Source organism: Copadichromis virginalis, linkage group LG7 (genome assembly GCF_057382275.1).
Source record: "Copadichromis virginalis isolate Kocher_CV1m ecotype Utaka linkage group LG7, C_Virginalis_male_GT1.1, whole genome shotgun sequence".
Taxonomy (NCBI): Eukaryota; Metazoa; Chordata; class Actinopteri; order Cichliformes; family Cichlidae; genus Copadichromis; species Copadichromis virginalis.
Genome location: NC_140624.1, coordinates 17,979,497 through 17,994,543, shown reverse-complemented (window position 1 = coordinate 17,994,543; position 15,047 = coordinate 17,979,497). Strand labels below are relative to the sequence as shown.

The 15,047-nt window shown below is 41.1% G+C and overlaps 1 protein-coding gene across 14 annotated transcripts in view; it reads right to left on the bottom strand.

Moving 5' to 3' along the window:
- LOC146704868 (neuronal cell adhesion molecule-like) overlaps positions 1 to 15,047 on the bottom strand; it is an 81,114-nt gene that overhangs the window by 33,777 nt on the left and 32,290 nt on the right. The window lies entirely within an intron of this gene.

Here is a 15,047-nt window from a genome sequence, read left to right as displayed (position 1 = left end):
ATCAACAAAACCCAATCTCCTCTGGGAACAAATCCTGTGAGCCAGCAGATAGAAATATCTGTGCATTTGTAAACTCAAATAGTGCTTTAGGAGTTAAGCAATTTAAATCTCAGCAAAGATAGTAAAATGGTTTCAAGCTAAATATAGGGACTGTCTGTACACTTTCCAGCAGAGTACAGCCACTCAAAACTGCACTCCAAAAGGGCATTCTGTATCCATGGCAATCCCCTCAATACTTTTAGATTTCCATGCCAACAAAAAAAAAAGTCAATTCTCTCACCAAATACAGACGAAAAAAGAAAACAGGAGAAAAAGGCCCAGGCCCATTTATCATCCCAAAAGTAACCTTAGAGAAAACCTGCACATTTGACATCTGTTTGGTCCAAAAAAACAGTCTCAGCCTCCTCTGAGCTCAACAAAAGAGATGTGATTAGAATCTCAGTTTGCCACTATGTCCACACCGGATGGCTTACTACACGTGTGAAGGGTCTCTCAAGATGGTGCCAATATGAGAAGTTTACATTAAGCTTAGGGGTGCCATAAAGAGAGTCTGTGTGCAGGAAATGATCACCTCTGACTCAAAAAAGCTCTGATGTAGCAAATGAATTCCAGCGGGCTAAGTCAGCCATGGTAGCACAAAGAAACAGTGTTTATATATGATTGCTGTGAGTCAACAGTTGCAACTAGGGCTTTCTAGAAAAGCATGACTGTATAATGAACGCTCTTCTGCTGGAATTTGAATTGTGCTGATACAGTATGTAGGCAGGCAGGGAGCAACTGGTCATTTGGAGCTGTCTGCACTTTGTGCGGGTACCATTCACTCCAGTAAAATCTGTCGGCAACATCAGATAACAAAGCGTGAACACTGACTGTGAGCTGGAACAATCTGTTACCGCTGCGTGTTACCAGAACATGTAATTCAAAAGTGAGAAAGGAGCAGGTGGACAGAGGCGGTGAGGCTGAGGCTTATTGAATACAATCTGTATCCTGTGGCCATTTCTCTGCACATAATTAGAATAAACAGCACGCTTATATTGATTCACAGAACTATAAAGGAAGAAATAAAATGGTTTTTTATTCATGCAAAATCCTTAAGAGAATGCTTGTAAACAGAAATATACATATAATTTACTGAAATAAGTTATTTTAGTGGAACTTCTGAGGTGAGCTCTAAGCTAAACGTTAGCACAATGTTAGCATGCTATTAGCTTGCTAACGTCGCTTGCAGTATTGCTTACAGTATAGCTGTACTTTCAAATTTAACATAGTAGTGCCTATTGAGTAATAGGGATGTAACAATTATGAAACCAAGATCGCAAACCTGAATAAAAACATCTGCATCATGATACTGCCATCTTTCTCTACAGTGATACTCATGGGGATTGGTGTGGTCTTCTGCTGCTGTAGCCACTTTGCTTCAAGGTTTGACCTTTGTGCACTCCTGTATACCTTAGTTGTAATAAGTGGTTTATTTGAGTTACTTTTGCCTTCCTGTCAGCTTGATGAGGTCTCTCCATTCTCCTTTGAACTCAGGCATGACTAACGTATTATCATATAATTTTCAGCACATTTTCTATAAACCCTAGAGATGGCTGTGTCAGAAAATTCCAGTAGAACAGTTTGGAAAATATCTAGATCTGTTAAGGCTCAGTAAAAGTGTGGTGAAAGTTGTAATATTTAAAGATCATTAAGATAATGAGAGAACTCAAAAACACCAGAAAAATAAAGTTATTTTTTTGTTATTATCTGCTCAAGTGTTCAGCACTGTAGTAAAAATATTTTTTGCATGTTTTTTGTCCTGGGGCTTTTTTCTACAAAATTGTATTTGTGATACAAAAAGTAGTCAGGGAAATCGCCAAAGTCACTCACATTTATCCTTGGAGGAAACTGTGGCCATCTCCAACCCAAAGTGTTCCAGTGCACCTACCGTCACAACAAACGGACACAATCCCTAAAGACTTGCTGCCAGCAATGCGACTAGAGAGAAAGTTCTGCTGGCAAACAAAGTGTGAACACTGGCTCTGTGCTGGAACAATATGTTATCACAGTGTTTTACCAGAATATTTAATTTAAAAGTGGGAAAAGTAAGCTGTGAGAAAATCTGCGGCAGGTGGAAGGAGGCAGTGAGTGTTGTTATTGAGTGCCACCTCTGCATTCACAGAGCGCCACAATAGGCTTCTCCCGCTTCTCCTCCTCCACTGTCAGCCCCTTCCACTCCACCCCACCTGTTTGTAAAAGGTCAGCACAGAGGAGGGTCCTCAGGCCCCCACCGTCCTCCCCTTCCTGGACCTACAGATCCCACTCCACAATCATCCTCAACGCTGGAGCCTAGAGCCAGGAAACTCAATCAAAGAAGGGCTTCAGAGAGCTCCAGACCTCTCAAAACCATCCATTGTCTCCATAAGGCTTCCAAACACTGCAGCAGGTCTATATGTAACACTGTAAGAGGAGTTGCTCATTACTGCCTGTCCCCAGCTTCACTTTGTTTCTTTTGTGCAGCTGACACAAGAATCTAGTTGCCCAGCTGGGCCAATAAAAGAGAGTGAGGTTACATAAAAAAAAACGAGAGAAAAAAAAGAAATTCAGAAAAGTAATTCATTTGCAGGAGTGAATGATGACGTGACAAATATGTTGCACGTGCATAAAGGTGCCATGTTGGTGTTTTTTTCATAAAAAAGACACATTATACATAAATCTGTGACCTGTGCCAGTGCGAGACAGTACTTTAATGGTATCTGTTTAAAATTTGCCATTCATCCCGCGAGTTAAGAGTATTAACTGACACGCCGCACAACAATGTGTGTGAATGTCAGCGCAATCCATTATCATATGAAGAAAGCACTATGTAACTGCCCCCTCTCGCTCACTCTCTCTCTCTCCCAGCCCCTCCTCAGCCCCTTTCAGATACGGCAGGTGAATACAAATCATTTCCCCTCCGCTGCTCTCCAAAAGGACTCACCATCCAATTTCAGACACAGAGGACACAAACAATGGTCCTTTCAAAGTGTGAGAAAATCAAATCATGGTCTTTTCTTATTAAAAGACACTATTAGGAGGTTACCCTTCCTCTTGTGCAGAACCAGCTCAGAAAAACAGAACTGAATCAAAGCATCTGTGAGTTAAATAAGTTTTTAAAAAATTATATATTTACATGTCAGATCAATAAATGACTAAAGCAATTCGTACAGTAATAAAAAAATTAAATCAGTTCAAAAGACTGAACACAGTTGTGTGAAAAAGTAAATACACCCACTGCTTCCTTAGGAATTAAGAGGGTAAGTAATGGTAAGCATGTTAAATGTTAACGTTTATAACAGTATCATTAGAAAAAGAGTGAACAAATATGGCTTGTTTGGACAGGTTGTGTCCAGAAGAAAGCTTCTTTTCTCTAAAAAATGCAAAACACGCCAGCATAGCTGAAGTTTGCAAAGTTGCACCTGAACAAACTACAAGACTTCTGCAACAATTGCCTTTGCACAAACAAGACCAAATGTTTGACCATGATGCACAATGGCAAAAAGAAAACAGAGCATATTAGCACAAACATCTCATACAACTGGACGGGTACAATCACAGGGCCTCTGCACCTTGGAGTCACTGCTTATGAACTCTTCTGTGCACCAAAGTTTTTAGAGTTAAACACGAGGCCAGCTGTGACAGCTAAAGCTTGGCCCAAACTGGGTCATGCAACGGGGCAATGATCCCAAGCTCAGCAGCGCATCTACAACAGAAAAAGCTTCACTGAAAAATCCAGACCTCAAACTGACTGAAATGCTGTGGTGGCATTTCAGAGACCTGTGCACAAAGAAAGAAGAGTAGGCCAAAATTCTTCCACAATAATTTGAGACACTGATAAAGTCTTACGAAAATGGATTACTTCATATTATTGCTGCTGAAGGTCCTGCCACCTGAATCCTGACTGAATCATGGGGTGTACTTAGTCGTTACATGGAGTTCTGTAATCATCTTTCTGGTTACTTTATTTTACTTTTGCTATTAAACTTTCAACTGTTTCCGTTTTCACTCATTACTATTTTTAGTTGCAGTCTTTCTTTAATACTCTACCAAACATTGTTCAAGACAGAGGGGGGGGAAAAAAAGACTTGAACATTAAACTGAATACAAAAATTTGGTTCTCTAGCTGTCAGAAGGCGGAATAATTATGAGTTAACTCACTTTCCCAGTCATATACTTTTTCCTCTTATTTACACTCAGTGAAAAACAAAAAACAGAACCATTAACCAACCCACACAACTCACATTATTCACCAAAATACACCGCAGCGCATATAGAAGTGCTGCTTAATGTGACAGCAGTGTGTCTACAACGCTGATCCAAACATTCACTTTGGGTCGAGTCTGAATGAGCTTTGCTTACTTTGGCAAAATGTATGGGCACTCTGTTTCTGTAGTCAGGTTTTCATATGCTAAACTCGCCTCCAGGGGAAGTGAACAATTCATCAAAGATATCCCTGTGCAAACTCCTCCAACATTTCTTTGAAATGAAGGCAGAGATGCTGGGAATTTTCAGTCTGAATTTCCCATCCAAGGATTTCAGATGGAATTTGATCTAATTAAGCTCTGAGGCCGAGAACTTGTGTATGTTTTATTTTACCAAAAGTGAAATAACAGGGAGAGCGATAACATCTCCCTTAAGCTGATGGAACTATTTTTTTGTCAGTATGTAATTGAATGACCTAATTTTAACTGAAGCATTGGATTTGATAAAATTAAAGAGTGAGTTTAAAGAATACAATGAAAATAAAACCCCTGGAGGTTGAGTGACTGATCAGGACTCTTGGTGCCTTACCAAGGCTTAGTGTGAACATGCTTCTATCTCTCTCATGGGTCTGGATGACTGAAACGTTAGCTAATGAGTATTAATGACAATAATGAAAGACTTAGCCTTCTCATAAAGGGAGTCTCTTTATGTTCTTCACAACTTTCCTTGGATGTGCGGCTGATGCTGAGTCGTAACAATACGCCAGAGACTCAACAAAAAAATTCTTGGTGTTACAGCTTAGCAATTTTCCCTTTTACATCCATCATTTGAAGAGTCTGAGTGGTTTCGAGTAGGTCTGATATTTTGCCCAGAAGGCGCCGCAGCTCAGACAAACAGTGCTCCATCCTTACAGATCATCTGGTCCCATCAAAAATAATGGCCTCCGACAAGAACTGCTCCATCAGCCCTCATTTGTCAACCGGTGATTCCGGAGGAAACACTGCTCCCATTTAACACTAACAGTCCGCAAGCTTCCGCTAACAGTCTCTGTCCTGCGTCTGCCTTTGACAGGATGAGACCGGTCGCTAATGCATGAGAAGTGTCTGCTGAGTGTTGGATAATGGCTGTGTGAGGCTTTGGTGGAGCCTGTGGCGTTTATCTGGCTGCATCTATCAGTCAGTACAGGTAGAGGAAAAAGGATGAGGCAGTGAGGTCAAACATCGCTGTAGGACAAAGCGTGCGTCACTTGCACCCAGAGGTGTTTCAGTTTTTTCCGGGGGGGTTAACATGCCAGAATAATGAATTACCAACCTAACACATAATGATACAGTACAGTATCTCCACAGGAAACACCTCACCCACCTCCTCTGTCAACACACGAAAAATGAATAAGAGGATTTTACTGGTCGTCGCATTTACATTAAACAGTGCACTTCAAACACAGTTATTCATAAGTTGAGTTATTATAGCAATTTCTGGGGGGGTTTCTCTAAAAAAAATACTTTTCTCAGTACATAAACACAAGAAAATATTCTTTGCATATTCATTTTCATCCTCAGCTAATGAAGGTAAAGTTATTCAGCATTAAATGGTGTGATTACACAAGCAGCCACAGCCAAACACGGCTGAATAAAGTGTAGGATAAAATTACAGAATATTTAATGTGATTCACAAACTATTTCAAGTGAAGATGATGGTTTTCAGTACTCAGCGCGACAGAATTTTGTGATGTGTCAACGATACAATGTAAACCTCAACTATCTGCAACCAGAAAATTGTGTTTTTCAATGTCCATCTCAGGCTTGATTTAAAAGTTTCCACATGTTTTCTATAGATGTCTCAGTTGAATAGCTGGTGTTTTACCGGACAACATTAATGCATTGACATTATACCACTTCACCAAGTAAATATAGCTGACATGGGCATCCATGCTTATCACATATGTAAAACAATTAAAGGCAAAACCCGTAGCCTTGACCTGTAGTACAACAGAGCTGCAAATGCATCTGCTCATTCTGAGCAATTGATTTTATCGCATGAAGAAATATTTCTTTCCTGCTGGGAGGGGCAATGCTCCCATCAAAAGAGGTCACTGAAACTGCAACGAGTATAAAAATGATTAATAGCCTTCTGAGTCACTAGCTAACCTATTTTGAAGAACCTATTGAACATTTGGGACCAACATGTTAAAAAAGCACCACAAACTAAAATAATGTTGTCCTATGCCTAATAAAATCCATGTCTCTGTTTAGGTATGCTAATATTTTGGGGTTATTATTTACTCCGTGTTTATAGCAACGCCTATTAATGTGCTCATTTAAAATGAATACAGTCAAAATAGTAACAGCAAAAAGTATTCCAATATACAGCCATAAATAAAAGTCTGAATCGCTTGCTATTTCAGTGTGCCTCTATGTTTCATACGCACTCATTCCTTTACTCTCCCTCTCACAGCAGGTACACAGACAGAGATTTCTCATTAGAATTGGCTGAGATGCAGGTGAGCCAGGGGTCACATCTAAATTCAAGCATTTGTATTCCAGCACGACACCCAGGGAGCACGCTGTTTGTAGTGATGAGCAGATAGGCTCGGCCTTGAACCAGGACCCACAGCTAGCAGGCACATAAATCGTTCGGTTTCTCAGAGGCTATTCCAACACTGATAGATCCCACCAGTTTCGACAGTATAAGGACAGTCTTCTCGTCTTCTCAGTCCTGAAGCCACATTGAAATTCTATCCTAGACATTTCGCACTGAAAAAAAATGTATACAAAAATCACTAATCACGCAGCACCAACAAAGGATTTGAAACCTTGATGGGCCGGAGCCTGATCCTTCTCTGGCAAAAATAATGGTAAAGTGAATTAGGGCCTTCCTTTTGAAAAATGCTCCTTCTTAAGCCAGACGAATAGTCTGCCTGAGTATCTGAGCATTGATGGCTTTGTGAGTAAGAGTGGCATTGCAAAAGAACACATGTATCAACTGAACTGAAGTTTGATGGTATTAAGTTATAAAATCATATAACCTTAGATCTTCACTTCAAGTTGTTGTTGTATCTATAAAAGCGGAACACCAAACTCAGGCCCAGCATGCCGATGGGCTTGCAACTGGCATAAACCCTGTGTCCGTGCTCTAAATATGAAGCGAAGCCAGCAGTCAATTAGCTTAACAAAGCATAAAGACTGGGAGAAAGGGAGGATCAGCTAGCTTGGCTGGCTCCAAGAAACAGGCCTAGCACATAACTGTGTGAAATACACAACTTTTGATTCCCCGATAATTGGACAGACAGGAAGAGCAGCGAAGGTGGAGCGAGGCCTGGGGCAAGGCTGTGCAGGTGAGAGGAGAGTGCAATCAGGGAAAATAAAGATGGAGATGCAACACCAGACACAGAGCAGATTCTCCAGGCTCTCTGCTGAGCTGTTTGTGAAGCAGCTGTGCATGAAGCCAACTTTTTCCACTGCCCTGGAAGACGGCAAAGACAAGCAGAAGTCCCCCATGAAGGGCCTCACCAGCCTCTTTCTGGCCCTCACTGTCTTTGTGCCCATCTATTCATCTGCTTATTTTTTCATGTGCTTCCCAAAACTAGCTGGGTCTCTGGGTATCTCCCTGTTTGTGTCTGCTTCTCACAAAACCAGTCTCACTGGGAAAAAAGCAGAAAACCTTACAGTAAATCTTTGGATTACATGTATATGTCATACACTTATACACTATGATTTCTGCATAAAAGTGGTCATGAAGTTAAGGTTATATCTAATGAGAAAATGCTGAAGTACAAGTACTCTTAAAAGTAAATCATCATAATAGACATGAGACATCTCATTTTTTCTCCTTCATCTATTAGAGTAGAGACACTAAAACAATGCGTCTATACGCAGCTTCTTTCCCACAAACAGGAGACATTACACGCACAGACATAAGTGTTGACACAGAGAACCGTAAGAGAATTGTCAGGCGTATAATGAAGAGACAGTGTGCGCTGGGAGCAGCCCAGAGGCCCTCTGCGAAAGCGTGTATCCCGCTACTTATCCGCAGTGTGTCTGATCTCTGAGCTGCCGCTGAGTAATATCACTGCTTTCTAACCACATGCAAGAAAACTGCTGTTCTACTCACAGCAAACTGTTCAGTTACACTGAGCTGGGAAATTCTAAAACTGAAATTAGTGTTCGGTGTTCAGCCTTTTCAATGCAACTTTTAGGCTTTTTTTGGTTCTGCAGTGAACCTGAAAAACAACAGGAACTATGTTCGCTCTAATTAGGCCGTGTTACCACTGCAGGCTAAAATAGCACTAATCTCTCGCATCTATTCTTTTCATAACACGCAGCCACGGCAAATCCCACTGAGTCTGATTTGTTCAATTTTCAAACCGATGCTCATCTGCGGCCTTCAATCAGACACATCTTATTTTTTGAACGTGACCTCAGTCTGAACAGTCACATATAAATTCAGAGGTGCTGACGCACATATGTAGTTTTAGAGAAAACCTTTTTCCAGTGAAGCCATTCACATCGCGATCCGAGGATTGTGCGTCAACTCCACATTCAAAATTACAGTCATTGCTCAGCAAATATCCATGAATAAAAAAAATCTCTCTTTATCTTCTTTCTTTTTGTCATCCAATCACAAAGTTGCTGCATTTTACTCCACATGAGTTTATAAATGAAAGTGTAAATACCACCTGAGTCACCTGAATTTTTGACTTTTGTAACAGGATAATTCTCCAATTATGTGTCTCTCACTCACATTCCAAAGTAGGCTTAGGGAGCATGTGGGCCTACCCTGAGTATGGATGCATAAACTGGTTGGGATTCAAACCCCCAAGCCTCTCTTCTGAAGACCAGTAGTGTTCCCACTATCTCCTAAATTGGGGGAACGGCTCCCAGATCCCAGGAACGACATCTGAGATATCTGTCCAGAAGAAGGCAGTCCTAAAAACAGCAAAGATACTCCACAGGACCCTCAAACTCTCAGGCCTCCGGTAGAGGACCTGAGCTTGAAGGACAAGGAATGTCCACAGCGCGAGTGGGGAATAAATATACATATATAAAATACACACATACACTCCTTCTATCCAAAGTATCACTGGGCAAAAAAAGCAAAGTCTGGGTTCATACAACCTTTTTTGCAACTTTGCCCTTTCTGTTTTGCAGGGTCACTTTCTAACTCTTTGATTGTGGGCAGAGGAGACATGACACAAAATTAGGGGAGAGGAAGAATGCCAAGAATCAAAGGTTACTGAAAACCCTCCAGTCATTCTGAACAAAACTGCACTCACCTCGCCCACTGTTTTTTGAGATTCAGCAATGTAGTAATATCACAAGTAAAAATAGATGGACTGCACAAGTACAAAAAAAACACCAGCCAGCTCCCTAGCTAGCAATGTAAAATAAAATGAAAATGAAGTTTGGGTAAATAAAACCTGGCAACCGAAGGGAATGCGTAATATGCAGTTTCAGTTTTAGGTAAAACCAAAGAGCAGAATCAAGATATTTTAAACCATTTTTTAAAAATAAATAAATCCTTCAATCTTTGGCTGCAGAAAATAACTGGCTATGACCCACAGACACTAGTGGATTGTTGGCGCCTTTCTTCCCTTTGCTCTGCCAGCCCTGCGCTGCAGCCATCTGCACTTGTTGCTTGTTTTAGGAAATTTTGTGCCTTTAGCAAGTGAAACACGTAATCAGTTGTAGCAAGGTCAGACATTTGGAAAAATCAAAGCTATGGCCATAAAATCCTATGGTTGTGTTTCTTCTTATTATAATTACTATTTTATTTTACATTTTAGGAATGCACTCAGTTTACTATACTTGCTCAGTCAGAACAGAACAACCCCAGGTTTCTCTTCAGCACTGTAGCCAGGCTGACAAAAAGTCAGAGCTCTTTTGAGCCAACAATCCCTTTAACGTTAACTAGTAATGACTTCATGAACTTCTTCACAAATAAAATTTTTATCATTAGAGAAAAAATTACCAACAATCATCCCACAGATGTAATATTATCTACAGCTACTCTTAGTACCATTGATGTTAAGTTAGATATAGTTCTATATTGTGTATTTTGTTGTACAGTTATTTTATTTTCAACTTTAATTTATATATTTTATCTTATTCTTTCCCGGTTAAATTTACCCTTCATTCTAATTTGACTCTTTTTCTCCAATTGATCTTTCTGAGTTAATTTCAATAATTACTTCCTCCAAACCATCAACGTGTCTTTTAGACCCCATTCCTATAAAACTGCTCAAAGAAGTCCTGCCATTAATTAATTCTTCGATCTTAAATATGATCAACCTATCTCTAATGATCGGCTATGTACTACAGGCCTTCAAGCTAGCTGTAGTTAAACCTTTACTCAAAAAGCCATCTCTAGACCCAGCAGTCTTAGCTAATTATAGGCCAATCTCCAACCTTCCTTTCATATCAAAAATCCTTGAAAGAGTAGTTGTCAAACAGCTAACAGATCATCTGCAGAGGAATGGCTTATTTGAAGAGTTTCAGTCAGGTTTCAGAGCTCATCACAGCACAGAAACAGCTTTAGTGAAGGTTACAAATGATCTTCTTATGGCCTCTGACAGTGGACTCATCTCTGTGCTTGTCCTGCTAGACCTCAGTGCAGCGTTCGATACTGTTGACCATAATATCCTATTAGAGCAATTAGAACATGCTGTAGGTATTACAGGTACTGCGCTGCAGTGGTTTGTATCATATCTATCTAATAGACTCCAATTTGTGCATGTAAATGGAGAGTCCTCTTCACACACTGAGGTTAATTATGGAGTTCCACAGGGTTCGGTGCTAGGACCAATTCTGTTTACATTATACATGCTTCCCTTAGGTAGCATCATTAGAAGACATAGCATACATTTTCACTGCTATGCAGATGACACCCAGCTCTATCTATCTATGAAGCCAGATAACACACACCAATTAGTTAAACTGCAGGAATGTCTTAAAGACATAAAGACCTGGATGGCCTTTCTGCCAACTTTCTGCTTCTTAATTCAGATAAAACTGAGGTTATTGTACTCGGCCCTGAAAAGCTTAGAAATATGGTATCTAACCAGATTCTTACTCTGGATGACATTACCTTGGCCTCCAGTAACGCTGTGAGGAACCTTGGAGTTATTTTTGACCAGGACATGTCCTTCAACGCACATATTAAACAAATATGTAAGACTGCGTTCTTCCATTTGCGCAACATCTCTAAAATTAGAAATATCCTGTCTCAGAGTGACGCTGAAAAACTAGTTCATGGATTTATTACTTCCAGGCTGGACTACTGCAATTCATTATTATCAGGATGTCCAAAAAACTCACTGAAAAGCCTTCAGCTAATCCAAAATGCTGCAGCAAGAGTACTGACAGGGACTAGAAAGAGAGAGCATATTTCTCCTGTTTTGGCTTCCTTTCATTGGCTTCCTGTTAAATCCAGAATTGAATTCAAAATCCTGCTCCTCACATACAAGGTCTTAATTAATCAGGCCCCATCTTATCTTAATGACCTTGTAGTACCATATCACCCTATTAGAGCACTTCGCTCTCGCTCTGCAGGCCTACTTGTTGTTCCTAGAGTATTTAAAAGTAGAATGGGAGGGAGAGCCTTCAGTTTTCAGGCCCCTCTTCTGTGGAACCAGCTTCCAGTTTGGATTCGGGAGACAGACACTATCTCTACTTTTAAGATTAGGCTTAAAACTTTCCTTTTTGCTAAAGCATATAGTTAGGGCTGGACCAGGTGACCCTGAATCCTCCCTTAGTTATGCTGCAATAGACATAGGCTGCCGGGGATTCCCATGATGCATTGAGTTTTTCCTTTCCAGTCACCTTTCTCACTCACTATGTGTTAATAGACTTCTCTGCATTGAATCATATCTGTTATTAACCTCTGTCTCTCTTCCACAGCATGTCTTTATCCTGTCTTCCTTCTCTCACCCCAACAGGTCGCAGCAGATGGCCGCCCCTCCCTGAGCCTGGTTCTGCCGGAGGTTTCTTCCTGTTAAAAGGGAGTTTTTCCTTCCCACTGTTGCCAAAGTGCTTGCTCATAGGGGGTCATATGATTGTTGGGTTTTTCTCTGTATCTATGAAGTGCATTGAGGCGACTTATGTTGTGATTTAGCGCTATATAAATAAAATTGAATTGAATTGAATTGAATTCAGACAGACAGATGGATAGATAGATGCACAGCTCTGATCTTTGATCTGTTTCCTACTCACCTCTATTTGTTATCAAAAAAACATTAATACAACACGCTCTGATTGGACACGTGATTGAAAGCGGTGAAAGACAGCAGCATGGAGGTAAACAGAAACCTCTCTAGCCTCTATTGAAAGCCTGGGACCTAAAAGCTGTTTCTTCACAATACACACTTCACGCCTCACTGTGCTTCAAACTGCTACTCCTCGGTGTTGCCCTCTATGATGCGGCCATTGAAAAGTGTACACTCATTCTCTCTGGCTTGCAGCACACATTCACAACACAATAACTGATTGCTGAGCATGAAGCAGAAAGAATTACAAATTCAGACACAGACAGAGAGAAAAGTCGAGGCAAAGAGAGAGATTCAAACAGGAACATAAATGGATAAACTGGAAGAGAGGGGGAGCCCCCTCGCCCCCCAATGGCAAAAGTAAAAGAACCATAGCACCAACAGCTGAGGCAGATGAGCTCCAAGCTGTCAGAGTCCCTTAACTCCCAGCCTCCCCGCTTGGCACGGCGTGCTGCAAGGGCGAGGTGGGATCCTTCCTTCACACTCCACTGGGCGGTGGACACACATCACACCGTGTCACCTCAGCTCACAGTGCATTAGATCAACTCCCTGCTGAATCACAGGCACACTTTCAGCAGGGCAGAATGAGGGGATGAGCCAAAGGTTACGGAGGGTCACTTAAAAACCACTGTGCTAGCGGAGAGCCAATTCTCTGGACTCTAATGCATCCAGAGACCTCACACTCAAGAGAGCTACTTTACTGCTGCCATTAGGGAACTTTTCTACCTCTGCAATTTCCATTATAACACATTATGTGTCAATAAGGCAGCAGGCGCAATTTAGGCACTGAGTGCTATTTTGTGATTTTTAAGTATTGACGCCCACTTTCACAGCAGTGGGCGAGGATGAGAGGGTGTGCTACCGTGACAACCATAGGCATAAAGCAGACAACAGTGTTTTGTTTTTATTGGCTGCCCAACCTCACTGCCAAAATGATTGTGGGCACACACACACACACACACACACACACACACACACACACACACACACACACACACACACACACACACACACACACACACAAAAAACACACTTTGCCACTAGAGAATTGGAAATCAAACAAGTGCTGACCTTCTACCTTTCAGCTAGAACAAAAGAGTAGGCACCGCTACAAAGAGTGAAAGAGAAAGACGTGTAGCTGTGGAAAGATTGGGGAGTTGGTAGAGCTGGGCGATAGAACGATAACGATATGTATCGCGATATAACCTTTTCTCGATAGAAAAATTAAACTATCGCGATAGACCTCGCCGCTCTTGTCCTCTTAAAAAAACAAAACAAAAAAACAGCCAATCCAAATTACGTAGCGCAGAGCCGAACCAATCACAGCCGCAGCGTCACGTCACGTGACTTGTTACGTACAGCACAAGTGCCAAGCCGCACATGTGTATTTGTTTGGGAAGCAGCCAGCCACCGTACCGCCCGGGTAATGGAGGAAATGAGTGTGCCGACTAGAAAAATCAACCGAGCGTGACCGAAGAGAAAACAGATGATGGTTCCAACGCCGGAGAGATTGTCGAACGGAAGAGCCACAGAAGTTCCGTAGTGTGAAGGTATTTCGGCTATTTCAAGTCTGACAAAAAACAGAGTAGCGTGCACTGTAAATTGTGCCGAAAGCAAGTCTGGAAATACAATAAACTGGTGCATGCGCTACGTCCACACGTACCCGGGTATTTTTGAAAACGCAGATTTTTCTATGCGTTTGCACCTTTCGTCCACACGTAAACGGCGCTTTTGGTCACTGAAAACGAAGATTTTTGAAAACTCCGTTTTTGCATTTACGTGTGGACTAGAAAAACGGAGAAAACGCAGCGTCAAAGGTGTGCGCATTTTTTGACGTCACACTGTGCGCCACGTTATTGTTTCGGTGAAATGAATTTCTACAATACTGTTAATTCTACTCTCTGCAGTGTTTAAATGCTTACATATACACACAGTTACTGTCCCTCCACACATACGACTCGGTTCTGCTTCTATGCCCCAGCTTTGTTTACTTTTCCCACCGAGGCTTCTAGACTTCTGATTGGCCAACATTTCTGCACGGTTAGGAATCTAGCGCCACCTGCTGCTTTGGCATGTTCATAGCAGCGTTTTCCTTCATTTCTCCCTTTATGTGTGGACGGGATTATTTTTTTAAAACGAAAACGGAAAATCTCAGTTTTCAAAAATACCCGTGTACGTGTGGACGTAGCCTCAGTCTCTGACTGGAAGCGCTAATTCGTCATTCGGCTTTTGTCAGACTAAAGTAACTGTTAAAACTGTTTGAAAAGCTAAGCTATACAACAAGGAGAGATTGAGAATTTCCTTTTAGTTCTCAGTTTATTTGATATTGACAAAAGTTAGTCAGTTTTGTCTGTTCTTCTGTAAAACAAACTAAGATTTATTTTTAGAATTAATATTTTGTTTCTAAGTGGAATTGACAATTTAGTCTGTTTCGTTTGTTCTATTTTGAAACTTAAACGCTTTAGCGGCTGCCTTTCTTTTGTAGTTTGCAATATTTGCCTTTATTTATCTGAAAAAGTCTCATGTTCCTTAAGTACATCTACCCTGTTGAACTTATTATGGGAAA